The 20,822-nt window shown below is 44.6% G+C and overlaps 1 protein-coding gene across 1 annotated transcript in view; it reads left to right on the top strand.

Moving 5' to 3' along the window:
- The first annotated feature begins 14,494 nt into the window (after positions 1-14,494).
- The window catches only part of Vwa3b (von Willebrand factor A domain containing 3B), a 178,044-nt gene continuing 171,716 nt past the window's right edge, over positions 14,495-20,822 (top strand). Inside the window, exon 1 of the mRNA XM_075978890.1 lies at positions 14,495-14,617. The gene's annotated coding sequence lies outside the window, so the exon portion shown is untranslated. The remainder of the gene's footprint in view (positions 14,618-20,822) is intronic.

Below are 20,822 nucleotides of genomic sequence, written 5' to 3'. Positions count from 1 at the left end.
TGTACTGGACAGTCACAGTGCTCCTGTTAGTCCTAGAGGTGCGGTGCTCTAGGGGTGAAAGGGAAGTTCTATCAAGTCAGTGACATATTTGGCTTTGCCAAATGAAGAGGAATTTCCCTGGAGGAGAATAAGAGGAACTTGAGGCAGAGTGTAATGCCCCTGGGAAGGCTGTGTGTGCACACATAATTTCTCTTGTAGGTCAAATAAACAATAATGAGTATCTTGTGGTTGGTTTAGTAGGGAGAACAATGAAGGTCATGTTCCTTTTTTCAGGAAGTTCGTGTCTGGAGACACGAAGCTACAACCACAGTGAACCTGTATGGTAGGAAAATATTACTCAGCATTTAGGTGCTATGGGAATGCCGCATGGTCTCAGTGGTCTAGGGAATGTCTTACCTAAAGGGGAGGCAGATGGAACCTCAGGAGTACAAAAACAAACGTTCAGCTGTTTGCTTCCCAAACACTGGTCAATGAGATAGCCAGACTGGAGGTCAAGATTTATGGAGGAGCCCCATACATGGAAGACTTGGTGCAGCCATTACAGTAATGAGGTCAGTTATAACCTCTGAGATCAATATATTTTACCTAGTCAGTTAATCAACAAATTTCCTTTACCCTCTTTTCTTTCTCGCCAGAGGGGAGAGCTAAGAATGCAGGTCTTTTGAGTAGCAAATAAGACCCAGTGACTGGCAGGCTGCTTTGTCAGCTGTTGCCCCCAGGGTCATGGAAGAACCAGTGCCCTAGCTACAGCATCACGTTCCTGGACACAGCAGCCATTTTTGTGCTTTGGAAACTGTGGATTAGACAGAACCCTTCATGAATAAACTGCGATTCCAGGCGTAGAGGAGTCACCGGTGACATCAAAGCAAGGACTTGATTAAGACTGATAAAGATAACTTTCAGTCATACTGTTAAAATATTAAATTTCAAGCTTTAGTCCAGCTGATTTTTACATAGGCCTCACAGTCAGAGGAAAATAATATCTTAAAATTCTTCTTTCTGTCTGTAGTACTGATTTCCTGCCCCTGGAGGCAACCAGCATTGCAATCTCTTGAGTTTCCTTCCAGAAATAGCTTGTACAGACAAAAAAAAATCATATGTACATTCTTTTCTTTAAATTTTACTTAATTTTTCTATTGTTTGAGTATTTCATACATGTACATAACATGTTTTCATCCATTCCCTCCCCTCCAATTACACCCCTGTCCTCCTATCCCCCACCCCAACTTTATGACCTTTATTTTAAACCCACCGTGTCCACTTTGCGAATCTTGTAGGTGCATGTATTTAAGAGCATCTTCTGGAACATGGGGAGCCTCTCTGAGAACACATCCCTTGCTCTGCCGGCAGCCATCCTTAGATAGTTCCTCATCTAGGGGTGGGACTTCTTGAGCCCTCCCTCTGTCCATGCTGAGATTCAGGCTGATTTGACTTTGCCTAGGTCTTGAACATGTGGTAGTTCTAGCTGTTGTGAGTTTGTGTGTGCACAGCTCTGTCACACTCATCAAACACCGTTTTGCCATAGGTATCTATTACCTTTGTCCCTTACAGTTTTTCCACCCTTCCTTCTCCAATGATCCCTGAGTTTCAGGGGTATGATGTCTCATTTAGAGCTGACCATTCCACAGTCTTTTATTCTCTGAACACCAGCCAGTTGAGAGTTTCTGTATTAATCTCCATCTATTGCAAAAAGAAACTTCCCCAAAGAGAGTTGAAATAATGCCCTAGCCTATGGGTACAAGAATTTAGGAGACAGTCTATTTTGAAGTCCATTTAGGAGACCAATAGCATTAAATTCACACTAATGACTAGTTTTTATGTCTACTTGCCAGAAATTTTAACGGAGAAGAGACTTCCAATAAATTAGCCCACAGGCAACTCTGGAAGGTGTTTTATTCATTGATAATTGATGTGGGATAGTCCAGGCCCTTTTGAGTGATGTCATCCTCTAGGTGAATGGTTGGGGTGTGTGAGAAAAAACACTGGGCAGGTCAGGAGAAGCAAGCCAGTAATCAGCATTTCTCCATGGCCTCTGCATCAGTTCTGCCTTGAGTTTCTGCCCTGACTTCTTCAATGATGGACTGTGATGTGGAAATACAAGAGAAATAGACTCTTTCCTCCCCTGGTTGCTTATGGCCTTGGTCAAACACTAGGACAGCAGCCATGGGCTTTGGGCCCAGGTAACAGTACTACGTCTGAGTTCCATTTCGTGGAAAAGACTAAATCCACTTAGAGAGTAATTTGTTACACCCACAGTGTTTATGCCATTATTGCATGATTGCATATACGGATATGGACAAGCATATATATTATATATTTTTATTTATTTTATTTTCTGATGATTTTAGATGCAATTTTTTTTAGAGTGGAGCATGTCCTTGCCTTGATTACATGTATTTCCAGAACATAATATCCAACTAAAAGAATTTAACTATTTTAAGATTATATCTCCAGTGAAAAAAATTAACCCCACATTGAGTTTCTAATGAGGAGTTTTTTAGAAGACAGAAAAGTATTTTTTCATTAGTAATTTCAAGTCCCATTGAGGATACACGAAATTTGTTCATTTTCTTTTCGAGAAAGAATTGTCACTTGCAGTTTTAAACCTAAGAACAAAGCCACAGATAGGGCTTCAGTTTTGAAAAAAAAAACAACAACAACAAAACCCACATTTTCTGCTGTTTCAACTCTTCTGGGACAAGTGTATATTTTACATCATTGAGACAAACTATTTGTCCAGAACCCACAGCAGCTCAGACACATTAGCTAAAAAGCTTGGAGCGACTGACTTTAAGACAATGACATTTAGTGCGTTGCTAAAAGTGACTTTCTCAGAATGATTCCCCATCTCCCAGAGAAAGGGCATTTTAAAAGATGATGGCCATTAGTTGACTGGAATGTTGCTCATTAGTCTCAGTAGCTTGTCTGGTCTGCGAAAAAACCGTTTCACATCCCTAATGTGGGTTGCCCCGTGTGGCGACAAAGGTGTTTCCAAGGCAAAGAACAAACAAGCCAGAAAACCAGTGGGGAAGGCTGGTTAGGGGACGTTCTATCTGTGAGTGGGTAGAAGGGAACATTTCAAGTCAATATGCCTGTTATGTTGACAGAGTCCCATGACTGGCTATGATGATGTCTATCAGGACCAGAAATATTGAGTGTCCAGTTGCTATGAACGTGATATCAGGGATCACTGAACACTTGGGCTCCTAGCTTTTCGTAAGGGAAAGGTGCATCACTAGGGTAGGGATGGCTGGAATTGAATCTACGGAAAGATGTCACCTTTTATTGCTAACTGTGGATACACTTACCTAGAAAGAATAGGAACAACAAGGGCCTTCCCATTCCTGGAAACTCGTTCTGATCATTATCCACAGAAGGAAGGACTTGCTTGGCTTTGCCTTTCTCAAGGGGGTAGAAAAAGCACTTGTCAAAACGTCTAGGATGCTTGAGACATCATGGAGGATGTCTATCTGTCCTTAGAAGGAACGATACTCTAACTTCTCAGTGGCTCACATTCTTCGCAGTGATCTGGTTATCAGTAATCATAGCCCTGACTCTTTGGGAGCAAGACACAGTCAGAAAAAGCTCTAAGGCCAACTCTATAAATGCAGCTCAACCATGCTTTCCATTGCTCTTCTTTTCAGATTTTATTTTTAAATAGTTGTAGACTCCCAGAAGTTACAAAAGTTAGGATGGGTTCCCTGTGCTGTCCCCTCTGTTCCCCGGGGAGACACCATGTATAATTGCGGTTCACTGTCAAAGCCAGAAAGTTGGCATTGACACTGGCCCTCTGCCACTGCTATCTTGATATTGGAAGGTACAAACCCTACAAATTAGAGGCCTGAAACTCAGGAGAAGGACGAGCCCATCTGCTAAGATCGACTCTTACCAGCTATGAGTTCTCCGCGCCCCGCCCTGTGCAGGCTATTTTGGTTTCAGAACCGAAGTTCCTTGGGTATGATGCTTTCTGGCAGATGTACTGGCTCCAGTCTTGACTCTACCTTTTCTTGTCCCTGTCTCATACAGATGATTTTCCAGATGGTGCTGGACAGGGAAGAGTGGTATCCATGGATGTCTCTCTCGGTGTTGAACTTTAATTTATTCTTCAAAAAATTTTTTATTTAAAAAATTACAGTTTCACAGGAAGTTGCAAAATAGTGCAGGAAAGCTCTGAGCACTTCCATTCACTATCTCCTAACTATTACATGTTCAATGCGCATAAGATGATGAAGTCTTGCTTTGCTTTTATTTTATTATAGAAGTTTCTTGGCTTGGAGAAATGGCTCAGTGGGTAAAGGGCTTGCTGTGCAAAATAGGATCTGAGTTTGGATCCCTAATACCAATGTGAAAAGCCAGAGGCGAAGGCTCCCACCTCTAATGCCAGCACTGAAAGGCCGAGACAAGAGGATACTGGGATCTCACTTACCAGTCAGTGTAGACGATCAGTGAGCCTCAGGTTTAGTGAGAGACCCAGTCCCAACATTGTGCAGTTCAGGCACCCCATCTTCTTATACATTATCGAGGAGCTTCTGCCTCCTGAATGCTGGGTTACATGCATGTTACTGGGTTACTCCATGTCCAGTCTGTTCTTTAAGCTGGCAACACCCATCCTTCTTCCTTTTCGTTTTTTGCTTTTTTATTGTTTTATTTATTAAAATTTAATTTTCATTTATTTCTTGAAATTTTTATACAATGTATCTTGGTCAGATCCATCCCTCTCCCCACCTCCAACTCTCCCCAGGACCACTCATTACATCTTCTTTGCAACTTCATGTTCTCCTGTTATAATTTTTTATTTATGCATTTATTTTAACCAACTGAGTCCAATTAGTGCTGCCCATGTGTACCTGAGGGGCATGGGGGAACTTACCAGTGTTACAAATAGCTTTTCAGCTAGTGGTGGGGCCTTGGCTCAGCCTTAGGCAGGACATTGACATCAGCCCCAAAGGCTCAGGGAACATCACGGAAGAGGAGGCAGAAAGAATGGAAGAGGCAGAGGGTGGGGGGAAAGGTTATAAATGCTATTGTCTGGACAAGACACGGCTGTTGCACACAAGAGCTCACAGACGCAGTGGTGACCTATACAAGATCTGCACAGGATCGAACCAGCCATTCAGATGTGTGCCACCACACCCAGCTCAACTGTAACTATTCTTCCTGCTCAGGGAAATGAAACCAGCCTGATTGTGGGAAGAAAGCAAATTCTAGCTTAGCCTCTCTTATTCAAGAGTTTGTCTGCTTGTTAACCAGTTCAGTTGGAAAGTAGTAAACAAAGTAGCATGCAGAGCTTCATGCTTTATCCAGCTCATCCATCTTCCAGCCTTCAGGTACAAGGTGGCCTTAAAGACTTTAGTAGAAAACTCTGCATCCCAATGTTCACCTTTCTTTATTGTCAGACTCATCTGTGGGGATTATTAATACAAATCTGGACACCGTATGCTGAGAAACATGGAAATTATCTGCTTGCTCATGGCTTCCAAACCTATGGTTCATGGCCCCCATGTGGACTTCAGTGGCTGAATACGGTGACCATAAAAAATGTGATAATGGTAAAGAGTTTCTGCACACGGCAATCGCCAAAAATTAACACAGAAATCAAAGCTGAAATCAATCTGAGTTGCTTCTGGAAGGGCTTTCCTGCCCTGCTTCACATGGCTTTGTTGCAACCTTGGTTTTGAACACACATGTACACTTGGCACTGTCCACATCAGCTTACCATGTAAGATTTGAACCTAAAGTGTGTTATGAATTTCAGAATTTTTTTACTGTTTATATAAAGTTTTCAGCTTCTATAGAAAGATAATGGTTGAATTATGGGAAAAAGGACTAATATTTTTCTACCATCATTCCTTAGCTTGTAAGTATCAAACACCTTTGGAGGGCATTGTATTCTGTTATTTTAATGTTAAAATTGCTATTTGAGATTCTCACTTGCATTTCATTAAAAAAAATCATTAAATGAAGTTTGGCCTGGGCTTAGTACAGAATTTCTAAAATGGTCCTAAACATGCTTCTGCTGTTTTATGCCACACGCTGAGATGAAGTGACATGATCATCACTGCTGGGTATATAATTGATTAATACACAATACATGCTGATTAATTATGAAAACCATTGAAAATGGTCTATGAACCAAACATGGTGGTGCTTACCTGCAATCCTGTCACTTGGGGTGTAGAGGCAGGGGCATCAGGAATTCAAGGCCAACCTTGATTATCTGAGACCGCCCCCACTTCCCTATCTTAAAAGTATCAAGTCAAACCAAACCAAACCAGTCAAACAAACAAACAAAAAAGATGCCATGTAATATCCAATATTCAGCCAAGATTCCTGTGAAAGTAAACATGTCCAACTCCTAAGTATGCATGTTTGCCTTTGTCTTTAATAAATGCTACACACACACACACACACACACACACACACACACACAAAGATTTAGAAAAAATCTTTATGGTGTGTTATAGGTAAGCGTTTGATTTGCATGCCTATTTTATATACTTATGTTCCTCAGGAGTTGTGTAAAAATTGCATGATTGAAAAGGGGTTGTGGTGGAAAATGTTTAAGAAGCCTTGTGTTAGAGACTGTGTATGGATATTCAGTCTGTGTCCATCCACACACTCAGGTCATGTAGGGAGCAGAGAAAGCCCTGAGTGAGTGCAGTCCCGAGTGGATGTTCGCTGTTGACATGAGTTATGCATGCCAAAGACCGCAGAGCCTCAGACCCATAGAGGAAGGGCAAGGCCATGTCTAGTTCAAGTTTAGATGTCAGTGGTGTGTGCAGAAAATGCTGGCATAACTTTCTACCCTCTGATATCCATGACCTGAAGACTGCTGCCCTGGAGACAGCAAGTTCGAATTACTCTGTGTTGTTCGTTTGCTTGTTCTTTCAAAGGCTTCTGACATTTGTCTGACTCCTTTATGTGATGCATTTAATAAAATCTTTGAATGTCTTCACTTTTATATCTGAATGAGAGCGATGCTTTTCCCTTTTCCTAAAACGTATCTCTTTGTGTGTGTGTGTGTGTGTGTTTATTATTTACAGGGCTGGGGATACGGCTCAATGATTGAAAACTAACATATAGGCCTGACAGACAGCCTGAGCATCACTGTGGACCCCACAGGAAAACCCCAGATTCTGACGTGGCAGAGTACTTCCTGATTCTAACACTCCCCTGGGAGAATAATCTGGAAGTTCTTTGGCCGGTTTGCCTGGAGTTCTTAGTGTAGTGACAGGAAAGAGAGGCCTGGCCTCAACAAGGTGGCGGGTGAGAACCAATCCACGAAGTTGTCCTCTGACCTCCATGGGTCTTCCTGCCTCCACAGGTGTGAGCTTAACAACCCCCTCTCCTCCAGGCACTGTTCTGTCTCAGGTGTTCTGTTGTAGCACAAGAAAGTATTTAGAGAGCAGCTAACCTCCGTCTGCTGATTACAACTCGTCCACACGAGCTTTCACAGATAAGAACTGTTTTCTCTTTGGACACCCACAGTTCCCTAACTTAAATCACATAAGGTTAGCCAGCCTGACTGCACTTGAGAGGGAACATGTTTGATATGGTAACGCACAGCCCCCTCGACAAGATCGTTGTCTGCACATGGCTATTAATAGATTCGGCTGGTGGCGCTGAGGTCGCTCGGTTTCAAGTACTCAGTTGACCTGTGAGTAAGTCGGGGAAGTCCAGGTGAGATGGTGTGGGGGCGAGGCCTTCTGCAGACTCACACATTTCTCTCTTCTTCCTAGGCCTACAGACTTCATAGTCCTGTCTCCCTGGCTGGGAGAGCGGCACTGGGACTGAACGTAGCCAAGGGCTCATAAGTGAAAGTGACAAAGGCCTCTTTTAAGTCTGCCCTGTGAATACGAACCCCTCCCACCTGTCACTCCCCAGCTTCCTGTCTCCTTAAAGTTGTTCATAGAGATGGGAGATGTAGAGGAAGAAGGAACCCGGATTCTCAGATGGCTTAGGCCAGTGGTTCTTAACCTTCCTAGTGTTGTGACCCTTTAATACAGCCCCCCATGTTGTGGTGACCCCCAACCATAAGGTTATTTCTGTTGTGACTTCATAACTGTAATTTTGCTACTGTTATGAATCTTAATGTAAATATTTATGTTTTCCCATGGTCTTAGGTGGCCCCTGTGGAAAGGTCGTTCGATTCCCAAAGGGGCCAAGACCCACAGGCTGAGAACTGCTGACTTAGAGGACTAGGGTTGGGGGCCTCTCTGTGAGCATGAAAGGAACTTACATCCCCTGTGTCTGATGCAGTCTGTTTCTGGATTGCCTACTCCAGCAGTCAGGGATCACAGCTGCCTCTCATCTAGTGCCATTTTATCCTCACAGCTGACACTCTCCTTCTCACTGAGAAGAAGACGGGTCTTTTTATTTTTTATTTTTATTTTTTTCCAAGACAGGGTTTCTCTGTAGCTTTGGAGCCTGTCCTGGAACTAGCTCTGTAGACCAGGCTTGGCCCCGAACTCACAGATATCTGCCTGCCTCCACCTCCTGAGTACTGGGATTAAAGGCGTGCACCACTACGTCCGGGTCTTTCTGCAGAGAGTGTCTCCCAAAAGCTTATCAATGAGCATGAGATATTGCCTCTTTAAACCATCCTTTAAAGAGAAATCATCTGAGCATGGAGAGATGGCACCGTTGGTAAAGCACTTGCCAAGGGAGCATGAGGCTCCCCCAAAAGATGGGCATGGTAGCCTTTGCCTGTGATCCTAGTGTGTGAGTGACAGAGGCAGGAAGAGACTTGCTGGTCAGAGCCAGTGTAACTACATGAACTGGTGAGCTCCTGGTTCACTGAGAGGCCTTGTCTTAATAAACAAAGTGGGGGTGTGCAGGCTAGTTTTATGTCAACTTGACATAAACTAGAGTCATTGAAAAGGAGGGAACCTCTGTTGAGAAAATGCCTCCATAAGATTGGGCTGTAGGGCATTTTCTTAATTGGTGATTGATGGGGGAGGGCCCAGTCCATTGTGGGTGGGACCACCCCTGAGCTGGTGATCCTGGGTTCTATGAGAAAGCAGGCCATGGAGATCATGCACTCTTCCGTGGCCTCTGTCTGCATCAGCTCCTGCCTCCAGGTTCCTGCCCTGTTTAGCTCCTGTCTTCATTTCCTTTGATGATGAACTGTGATGTGGAAGCCTAAGTCGAATAAACCCTTTTCTTTCCAAGTTGCTTTGGTTGGCTGAGCAGTGGTGGAGCACGCCTTTAATCCCAGCACTTGGGAGGCAGAGGCAGGCAGATCTCTGTGAGTTGGAGGCCAGCCTGGTCTACAGAGCTAGTTCAAGGACAGGTTTCAAAGCTACAGAGAAACCCTATCTTGTAAACCCCCCCCCAAAAAAAAACAAACCAAGTTGCTTTGGTTATGGTGTTTCATGATATCAGTGACAACCATGACTAAGACAGGGAGCCATTGAGGAAGACACCAGATGTCAACATTCTAGAAGAAAAATTCAAAAAACAAGGTTTCTTTCCACCCAGCTTAGAAATTCTCCTCTTATTATTAGTTATATTCTAATTCATCCTAGTTTGGGGTGGGGAGACTCTCTTCTCGTCTCTCCGGCTCCCGCACGATCAGCACGGCCCAGCTCTGACTCAGAAAGGGGTGTATAAGGGGACTTGAGCACCGGAGACTGAGAAAGAAGCTCTAACCTTTTGCCCACGTTCTGTGCCCTCACAGGGTCACCAGGTGACCTTGCACTAGGAGTAGAGGCTCCTAAGAAGAAAAGGCCGTATAGTCCCATGGTGTCCATCATCTCTCGAGAACCACAGGAAGCGGCTGACCAGACTAAACAAGACTCAAGTCGTTCATACTTATCATTTCAGTGTAATCAAAACCTCATTGCAGGTAACAACCTTTACCAGGTTGTATTCTGTTCTGTTCTTAGTCTGCTGACTCTGTGTGACATGGCTAAGCTGCTCCAGATCTGTGTAAAAGCAACGGGGCATCTCAAAGGTGTTGTTAGTAAGGAAGTGGCAAAAGGCAAACAGGAAGCGGAATAGTTTCGTGTCATTTAAGACTGAAGTGTAGCCAGCACTCTGGAAGCTGAGGCAGGAGGATTTTGAGTTTGAGGCTATTTTGAAGTAGATGGTGTGGTCGAGGGTAGCCTGAGATCCTGTCTCAAAAGGAAAAATGACAAGGAGGAGGAATGTGCTTATTCTTCTGTCTCAGTCCCTTCTTATGTCTCTATAAAATGAGGATGATCATGTTGTCCCCCCAATACCCTGTGGACATATTCTCGGTATTAAATGAGCTAATGGATTTAAAGTACTTAAAATGCTGTTTGCCAATCAACAAATTATAGCTATTATTCATAATGTTAATTCCCTCAAGTAGAAATGAACTCTGTAACTGTCAAAGATGGATGGCGGGTGCCTATGAGCTGTGTTTGAGAGAAGAGCTGGCCAGAGCCTGGAACCCATTTTCTTCCCCAATAATGAATACTGAACTCAACATTACAGCACAGGCATCCCCAGACTTATGACGGTTTGATGTTTGATTTTTCAACTTTCCTAAGCAACAAAGGTCAAGTGCACTGAGTAGGAGCAGTACTGTGGACCGGGAATTTGAACCTTTTTCCTGGGCTTTCCTTCAGGTACCAGACAACAACAGACAGCGAGAGCCTCAGCTCACCGCCAACCCCACTGGCATAAAATGAATTCAACACTCTACAGTGAACTGGGTGCCTCGACTATGTTTTCTGGTCAGCTTGGTAGATCAAATGTATTCCCAACTTACGATTTTTTCAATTTATGGCAGTGGGTTTATTGGGAATGGAATCTACTCTGAAATGGAGAAACAGGCACAGAACCAATGTCTGGACTCCACCCTCCAACACCCCACTGAGTCTCTCAAGGCAGGCTCTGAAAGTCAAGGTGTCCCCCCCCCCCAAGAGTTCTAGCAAAGACTCAGCAGGGCTGGCCCCTTGATGTAGTTCCTTTGTGTCCCCCAAACCTGCTTCCCTTCAGGATTGTGGTTCTATTTTAATTCTTTTCAGATTCTTCCTCATACATACGCACAGTTCCCTCAAATTAATATTTTCTGCTTCCACTGGGTTTGTAAAGTTGAATTTCCTCCTTCATTTCATTTATCATCCTCCCGTCCCTACCAAGGGTTCTAATTAAAGCTATGAGTCCAAAAACAGTGTCTGTCGGGGACCGACTGCTGTAAAGAAGAAGGAAAGCCGTGCAACCCGAAAAGTAAACAACTCAAAGGTCAAATAACCATGGAAGGGTTGTCACGGTCAGAAGGCGGTCACCGAGAGTTTGGTATTGACTAGCTGAGCTCTGAGGCTGGGCAGGTGGAACAGGCGGGCAGGCCTGGGTTTCCACGGGAAGACTTCTGTGCAGGAGCCAATGGGTTGTTACTCCTAAGCTGTGCCAATCCACAGACATGAAGAGGGTGGCTTGAGTAAAGGCGTCTTTGCTCAGAGAGAGAGGCCTCTAAGGGTTAGTCTCTCTTGGAGGACTGGGATTGGGGGCAGTAGGGATGAAGGATGATCTGGAAGTGTGATCTGGACTATGGATGGTCAACTCAGCACGTTAGGCATTGCATTACTTCAGGAACACACAGTCACAGGTATACTGTGACAATGGTCAGTTACTGGTTGAAGGCAGGCCACCAGCTATTGGTCAAAATGTAAGTCCAAATCAAATCTGTCCAAGTTCAGAGCTATGGTGTGGCACTGTTGAAGGAATACCCTGTCCCAAATGATTCTCCAAACAAAAGGGACACAATCCACCTGTAACCAACCAGATTGCAAGCATCAAAACAGTTAGACAAGATGACCTTGAACTTTTTCACCTTTGGCTTTCTACAATTTAAGTAATGTCTACCGTTTTCATCAGAATGTGTGTTATAGTCGTGTGACTCTAATGGACCCCAGTCTACCACAGTGACTTGTGTGGCTGTGGCGAGTGTCCCAGGAACTGGGGGGGGGCATGGGGTGGAGGTGAAGGGGGACCTGCTTGTTGAGATTACTGGGGGAGGAAACTGGGCTACCTGCTCTTGTCACCCCCACAGCCCTTGCAAGGTGTGGACAGCAGGCTGATTGTGGCATTGGCAAATGTGACTGATGTAAGTTGTTTGACTTTGTTTCGGTTTTGGTGGGGTGAATAGAAGCTGTTATTTGTGTAGCCAACGGTATGGGATCTAATAATTCTACAGGAGGATGATTTGTGATTTAGAATCAAACCTTTCACTACTTTTTAAATTACGAAGGCAATAAAACGTGAAGGAAAAAACTGAACCCCTAAGGATACAGTAGACTTCTCTACGGGAGACAGAGTTATTTCCAAGGTTAGTTATCTTTTATTACATCCTTGACCCAAAAACCAAGAAATGGAGCCATCAATGTGGCTTGGCAGGTAAAGCTGTTTGCTATCACATTCAACAGCCTGAATTCAGCCCCATCCCAAAACTATACACTGGAAGAAAAGAACCAATTCTCAAAAGTTGTCCTCTGACTTCCATACACGTGTCTACCACCACACACATTACACACACACACACACACACACACACACACACACACACACACAAATAAACAATCATGTACGTATGTATTGCGAGAGCAAAGGTGGTGTTTTAAGTTTTAATTATCATGCCTAAGAGATCCTTGAAACAAAAAAATGCCTCTGTTCAGCTAGCCCTTGCTCAAGGACAGACAGTTCCTGAAACGCTGGAGGCTGTTGTTTGTGGGAGACAGCAAACCACAGGCTTTTGTTCCTCTAACAGGTTTTTTTTTTTGACCCAACTACACCAGACGTGCTTGAACACGTGTGGGTGAGAGTTACGTGGGCAGGAAATACATCAGAATGTGTACTTGCCCCGGTTGAACCTGATGAAAAATACGGTGACCCTGTGGGGTGACCTTTTCAAGCCTCTGCAAAATGTGGCTCGTGGCCATTTTCTGGGAACCCAGAAATGAACCTGGCCAGAGTCCATCCACCTGGCCAGTTTTTAATTAAGGCTTGTTTCAAATTTGGCTTTAAATTGTGGTAGTGGTCTTTTTCTCAACTGGTAGGATTAACAGTATGTTTATAAAATGTCAACGATCTGCCCAGCTCTTCAGTTTTAAAATCTAAAGCATAATTTAATATCCAAACATTAAGGCAGTACTTGCTTGTGGAACCTTTTCTTAACAGATTTCCATAAGCACAATTTTCTGAGCGAGTGTTTGAAGAATCATAGCGACTCATTTTGAGCCATTTGTAGGTTTGTAAGGCAAAGCTAAAGCATCATTAAGGAGAGTGGAGAAGACAATCCCTACAGCAATAGTACCCGTAGATATGCAAAACCCGCAACTCTCATCTTAAAGGGAGTAGGAGTTTATTCTGGGGCCGTTTTGAGTGGCCATGGCCTGGGAACAGAGATTTAGTTTACCCAAAATTCCATGTTCCAACATGGAAGCCGTTTCATGAAGCTCTTATAGTTTTACAGAACAAAGAAAGTCACAAATCAAGGCAAATATGAAATACATTGGCAGATCCATCAGAGGCAGGGACAGTGAGATGAGGGAAGCTTTCCTGTAGGCTCAAGATGCAACCTGACATTCTTGGTTTTGGATTAAGGGAGGCTGGTCGTCTGCTAGATTAATAGATTCTAAAAGGATCTATTAGTCACAAAACGTTAGTTCCAACACAGGTAGCAAGGAATGGCTGTCCCCGAGGGCTAGAACTAACCCAAGATAAGGCAACTAACTTCTAGACCTGCAACATTCCAGCGCCTCCACAGAACTGAAAATCTAATCTGTCAATCAACCTGGGGAGACACAGCTTCTTTCAGGAGTTTTCTTTCTTCATTCACAATCTCTCTCTCTCTCTCTCTCTCTCTCTCTCTCTCTCTCTCTCTCTCTCCCTCTCTCCCTCCATGGCAGCTCTTTCACCCAGAGTTGCAATGTGGCAAAACTGTGAACACCCCTTTATCTCTGTTAGACCCATACCCCATAAACTGAGCACATGTAATGAACTGCTCCAACTCCACATTTTTTTCCTCTACTGCGTAGCAAAGAAAAGATCTATTTATAACGCTGAGGGGGAAATCAAAACGAAACACACAAGCTGGGGTGATTTGCCTGAAGTAATGTGGGGGAATAGACTATCTTCAGCGGTCAGCATCTCCTGCTTCTGCCTATCTTCTTCCCTTGGCTCCCTTCTGTTCCGCCTGTACTTCTGCCTATCTTTGATTTGTTTGTTAAACTAATTCTTAATATTCGCCACTGTCAACTTTCCCAGGGTCAGCCATAGAGGACGAGCCTTAGAGCCTGTCTCTGTTCTGTGGCCCCTGATTGTCCCTGAAGGTCCCACACCTTCCTTGCAGCCCCAGCTCCTCTTTACTCCTGCAGGGCTCAGGGGTGGGCGGGGCCTTATCCTGAGCCTCGCGGTAATTGGCGGTGTCCTGGCAACCGTAGCGATGCGGTCGTCAACAGAGATTGGATTCCTGCAACCCTGCGCCCCGGACGGGCACCCTTCGCCAGCGCCAGTGGGAGTCACAGCCTTGTCCAGCAGTGGGGCTCTGGCCGCGCCCACCTGCTCGGGTCAGCGAGGCCCTGGAGGGTGTGGGGGGGGGACGCTGCTGAACGCGACCCGCCTGGCTTTGCAACTGACAGAATACCTAGTAAGTGTTGGACACATTTCTTCCAGGCCAGAACCTTCCAGGTTTCCAACCGGTGTGTGTAGGGAAAAACAAGGTTGCAGTCTCTAAGTTGGATCTCGCTTCTGCTGAAAAGGCGCAGAGGGCCAGGTCTGCCCAGTTTGATAACTGGGCTGGTTTTCAGGGTCAGGCTCGCAAACATGTATTGGCCCTTCTTACACAGAGGACTTTCGCCATCCTCACTCCCTGCAGCACCTCAGTCCCTTGATGTAACAGGCTCGTTAATGCATGTCAATCCACAGGCTAACGGTAATCGGAGGGTGGTGCACGCTAATCAGCACGGTAGAAACTTATTTCTAAGAAGCAATGATCAAAACTAACAGCCCAAATCCAATGAGATCTTGAGCAAAAGCTGTTTGCAACTTTCAGTCTGGGGGAAAGCCTCTGCTTGCTTCCAGTTCAATTCTTCTGGGGTCATCACCCACACATTGCTTTCTCTTTTTCACATGGACGTTTAACTTCATGTAGTCGTTCCTTTCATCTTGGGAGCTCGCCATTTCTTTCCTTCTCATCGAAGCACTCAGACTCTTAGATGTTCAATTCTTGGTCCTGTTCTCTCAACAAGTGGGACAGACTATTTCAATCTCCTTAACTCTGCCCACGTTTATCTGAGGCTATGATCTTAGCCAAGCTTTGCCTTTTAAGGGCAGAAAGATGGAGGACTGTTAAGAATTGTAACCGGGATGCACCATGAAACATTAGCCCAGCTTCCTTTCTTCCCAGAAGAATCAGAGTTCAGAACTCCCACAACAAACTCCCCTCACCCCAGCCCAGATTTCCTTTTTTTCAGAAACTAGCAAAGATAAAGGAAGTTCAGAGTTGTTGATCATAATGTTTACCAAGGGTCTAACTTAAATTAATAGAGTCTAAATTAAACTCTTGTCAAGGGCATGGGCAGCAATGGGGTAGCTCTTGGCTTTTCACTGTGGGCAGAAGACCAGCAGCAGACACAGAAGGGCCCTTATTATATTTGGTTGAGCCTTTTGGATTTGTGCAAACCATCCCCATGCCACCATGAGTGCAGGAGTATGTGTTTAGCCCTAGGCTAATTTAAAGCTCACAGTCCTCCTGCTTCAGACTCTCGAGTGTTGGGATTACAGGTTTTGACCATCTTAATCTTTCTCTTTACCCAGGAGCTTTGCATGACCATGGTTTCAGTCCAGGTTATCATTTCCTTCCTACACTCAGGAAATCCTTCTCGCTTTTTCTGAACTCTATGGCTCATTAGACAATTCCAATTTTTAAAACTGAAGCCAGCCAGAGGTACTAGTATATCCTTGTAATCCCAGTCCTCAGGAGGCTGGGGCAGGGGATACCATAAATTCAAGGCTGGCCTGAGCCACATAGTTAGACCCTGTCTCAAAACACCAAAAAACCAAACCCACAAAAACTCTACCACCAGTAACAAATTATCCCACATTGTAGAGTGATATATTCTGACCTTTGGGATTCCCTGCCTCAGAGGAAACTCCCGAGCAATTATACTAAACAAACAGTATAATCACACCCAGGAAAGAGTGTGTTGATGTTTAAAAGGGTGGTTGTTTCCTGATCATAATTTTCCTAGAACCCGTTTTGCCTTGTTTGAAGATAATCAGGATTTTCTCAGTTACTGTGAGTGATTGATTTAACTCAGCATTATATGTAGTGTGTGTTGCATCACAATGTGTCTGAAGAACTCGAATATAGTCTGTCCCTGTAGTCATCGAACTTGCGTTTAGCCTAGAGAGGACAGACCTGTGTCTGAGACCACAGGGATGAAGCCTCATGGTAAAAACTAGGCTTTTGGGGCTAGAGAGGTGGCTCAAAGGTTAAAAAGAGTCACTGTTTTTCCAGAGAACCCAATTTTGGTTCTCAGTCTGTAATTCTGGCTCCAGAGTTTCCAAGGGCATCTTCATACATGTGACAGACAGACAGACAGACACAAAATTTTTAAAAAGCTTGATTTTAAGAGTTGCTCAGAGCAGTCTCAGAGGCACAGTGAAGGCAGACCCCCCTTTTAAAAAATTATTTTTTTTTTAAAAATAGAGCAAACTACCTTTTTTCATTATACATACCAATCCAAGTTCCCACTCCCTCCCCTCCTCCCATTCCCTCCACATACCCTCCCACTCCACCCTATCCAATCCTCAGAGAGGGTAAGGCACATTGCTTTGGGGAAGGCCCAACGGCCTCCCTATTATATCTAAGCTGAGCAAGATATCCATCCAAAGAGAATAGAATCCCACAAAGCCAGTCTATACAGTAGGGATAAATCCTGGTGCCACTGTCAGTGGTCCCTCAGTCTGTCCCAGTCATGTAATTGTCAATCACATTCAGAGGGTCTAGTTTGGTCCTATGCTTGTTCCTTCCCAGTCTGGCTGGAGTTGGTGAGCTCCCATTAGCTCAGGTAAACTGTTTCAGTGGGTGTCCCCATCATGGTCTTGATCTTTGCTCATATTCTCACTCCTCCCACTCTTCAGCTGGACTTTGGGAGCTCAGCCCAGTGCTCCAATGTGGGTCTCTGCCTCTGTTTCCATTATTTGCTGGATGAAGGTTCTATGGTGATATTTAAGATATTCATCAGTCTAACTACAGGTCAAGTTTGAGCCCCCCCCCTTCTATTCCTTAGGGTCTTAGCTGGGGTCATCCTTGTGGATTCCTGGGAATTTCTCTAGAGTCAGATTTCTTGCTAACCCTATAATGGCCCCCTCAATCAAGATATCTCTTTTCTTGCTCCCTTCTCTGTCCTTCCTCCATCTCAACTATCCAATTCCTGATGTGGGATTCCTCTCTGTATGCTGTGAATACCATTGGTTAATAAAGAAAACTGTCTTAGGCCTGTGATAGGGCAGAGTAGATCTAGGCAGGGAAAACTAAACTGAATGCTGGAAGATAGGAGGCGGAGCCAAGGAAAAGTCATGTAGCCCCGCTTACCAGGTTAGCCACAGCCTTGTGGCGATACACAGATTAATGAAGATGGGTTAATTTAAGATGTGAGTTAGCCAGATATACGCTTAAGCTATTGGACAAAGAGTATTGTAAATAATATGGTTTCTGTGAGATTATTTTGGGAGTCTGAGCAGCCAGAAACAAACAAGCGACTCCCTACAACAAACTCCTTCAAGTTCTCCTTACCCCTCCCCTTCTCCCCTCCTCTTCCTCTTCCACCCTCCCTTCTCCCCCCACCCACATGCTCCCAATTGTATCAGGCGATCTTGTCTATTTTGACTTTCCAGGTGGACCTATATATGGTTTTTCTTAGGGTTCCCCTTATTACTTAGCTTCTCTAGGATCATGACCTATAGGCTCAGAAGGCAGACACTCTTGACCCAGGTGCTGAAGGGTAAGACTCTACACTGGACAATGGCTATGAGCGTGGAGAGGAAAGTGGGTGGGCTGTGTAGGAAGGGCGCTTGTTAGGCCTGTGCCCCTGCAGCCTTCCTGGCTCTGACAGCCAGCCAGCCAGCCCTTCATCCCCCCTGCTGGGAGTGCTTTCTCTCTTCTTCTTTCCTCATTTTCTCTGGCTCAATTTCACTTCCAGCCCCTTTCTCTCCAGGTATTCTCAGGCTATAAAACCCCAGGGTGAAGATCTGAGTCAGAATGACTCACACAGCTTCTCAGATCCGACAGAGCCAGTCACATCTTTAAAAAAAAAAAATCAACTGTACAGAAATTCTCCCGAGCCCCAAAGGGGCTGGGACATGTGTTGTAATAATGTGGGTGGATTCAGTTGCTGTGTAAAGGATCCAAGCGTGTGTCCTTTTGAATTTCATGAAAATTCAAGCAAATTAAAGAATCTTCTTTCCCCTTGGCTTAAAAAGCAAAGGCGTGGCCCTTCTTCCTGGCTTTTAAGGTTGTGAGTGTCTGTGAGAAACCCTTATTAGGTTGGTTTGTGTAAAAGCGCTCCCTTTAGTACCCAAGGCAAGTCAGTACCTCCCCAGTGAGAAGGATGGAGGAGGTGACTGTGCTTCTGGGAAGTGAGAGATTAGCTGGACTTGATGAAACAGCCAGGTCATTCACCTTAGCTTTTTTTGTTTCTATAGGAACAACCAGGGCAAGATCTTCAGCTGCCATCTCTGTGGACAGATCTCCAAAAGCAGCTTCAAGCATAGTGGCCTGCCCTTGGTTCCACACTCTCTGATTTCCTCTTGATTTCACAGCCCAGTGTGATTGGGTAGCAGGGATTAGGAGTAGGGATTAGGAAAATCCTTGGAGGGGCTGGGAAGGTGGCTCAGTTAGGACAGTGCTTGCTGTTGGGAAATCCGAGTTTGGATCCTCAGCACCCACGCCCACGTAAGAATCCAGGTGCAGTGGCACTACCTGCAACTCCAGCCTTGGGAGGCAGAGATAGGAGGATTCCTGGAGTTTCACGGCTAGCCAGTCTAGCCAGTTGGTGCACTCGGGGCCCAGCGAGAGACCCTGTCTCAAACAGTAAGGGGAGAGTGATTTATGAAGACACCAACTTTGGCCTCTGGTTTCCATATGCATTCACACACACACACATGCACACACACACACACACACACACCATACATCATGTACACACAGACACACTATACAACATGTATATACATACACACACCATACATCATGTGAGCATGCACACCGTACATCATGTACATACACACACACTATACAACATGTATACACACACACACACACACACACAAAGTGCTTTGTGTATCTTGAAACAAAAACAGTTGCTAGAATAACAACTTTCAGATACTTTATTTTTACATTAGTTCTTTCCAAAATGCTAAGTGCTTGTACACACACAATGCAAACTTTGGCACATTTGTTCTTGGCAGCAGCCTCCAGTTACCGCGTCATGCAGGTGTGTTATTCTAGAGGGGCGGAGTCGGTTGCTATAGTAACAGGACAGGCTTATGCTGAAGTTTGTTAGGAATTTTCTGTTTGATTTTTGTTTTGTTCTTGAGACACGGTCTCATTATGTATTTCAGCTGGCACCCAAATCTCACTCCTCCTGCCCAAGTCTTCCGAGTGCTGGCATTATAGGCACAGGATACCACTCCTGGCTCACACTGAATTTTGATTTGAACATTTCCCTGCGCCGTGAAGCTCTTTAAGTCATCTTGTCACGTATCCAAAATGAGTCTTGTAACCTTGTTCTCATAAGGTAAGAGTCTCCCCAGTCGTATGGATTTGGAGACCGTTGGAAGTGACCCTCTAAGGATAACATAAATTCACAGAAACCTTGTCATGAAATTGTTATCTTTCATGGCTTAAGAGCTGAGCCTGTGTCTTGAGAATCAGGTTAGTGTTCTCTGCCTGAGGACGGGGGAAGTCATACTAGGAATGCACCTCCTTCTAATGGTAACCAGGTGGCTAAGAAATGGCTTTGAATGTCACTCCTGTTGCTCCCTGGCTATGGTGGAACCTGTGAAAAAGCACTTGAAATTCTCAAGGCTTCTGATTCCTCAGCTGCAGGCAGGGTGTTAACACCTTGTAACTGCTGTGTTCACGAGCAGAGCTCAAAACAAAGGGCTCAGCCTCAAGGCTGATTTCAAATGGAAGCTGCTGAAGTGCTTGTTCCTATCATAATAAAAGTCACAGAACACAGACTCCAGAGCCAAAGGGCCCAAACCAGACCCTTTGTCAGTTCTCCTACTAGCTGTGAGATGGTGAGCTGTTCTCTCAAATCTCCCTGTCTTGGTTTCCTCGTCAGTAACATGAGAATAAGAGTCATATCTGTCTTGGAAGGTTGTTTGGGTTGATTTTCTTAGAATTTAGATTAAATATTACATGTATACAGATGTGCCAGAGTGTGGATTCCTGCACATGAGTGCACTGCTCCCTGAGGCCAGAAGAGGGCGTCAGATCCCTTAGAGCTGAAGTTAAAGGCAGTTGAGCACTGTCCAGTGTGAGTGCTGGGAACCTGACTCGGGTCCTCTGGAAGAGCAGAAGGTTTTCTTACCCACTGAGCCATTCACCTCATAAGGCTGTTGAGAATGTATACTATACTGTATGCGTCAGAGCAGTGTTTACTATTCATGCTTCCAATTTCTTTTCTCAAAGTGTTCCTGGCTTGGGGCCACCTGATTTTTGGACTTGACTAACTTTCTATGTCGTAACACTAAGACTTCAAAGAAATTGAGCTTCATTTATTTTTTATTTCTATATATGTTTTAAAGATTTATTTTCACATGTGCGTACATGTGTGTATGTG

This window comes from Microtus pennsylvanicus, chromosome 7 (assembly GCF_037038515.1).
Source record: "Microtus pennsylvanicus isolate mMicPen1 chromosome 7, mMicPen1.hap1, whole genome shotgun sequence".
Classification (NCBI taxonomy): Eukaryota; Metazoa; Chordata; class Mammalia; order Rodentia; family Cricetidae; genus Microtus; species Microtus pennsylvanicus.
This window is presented reverse-complemented; position numbering and strand designations above follow the sequence as displayed.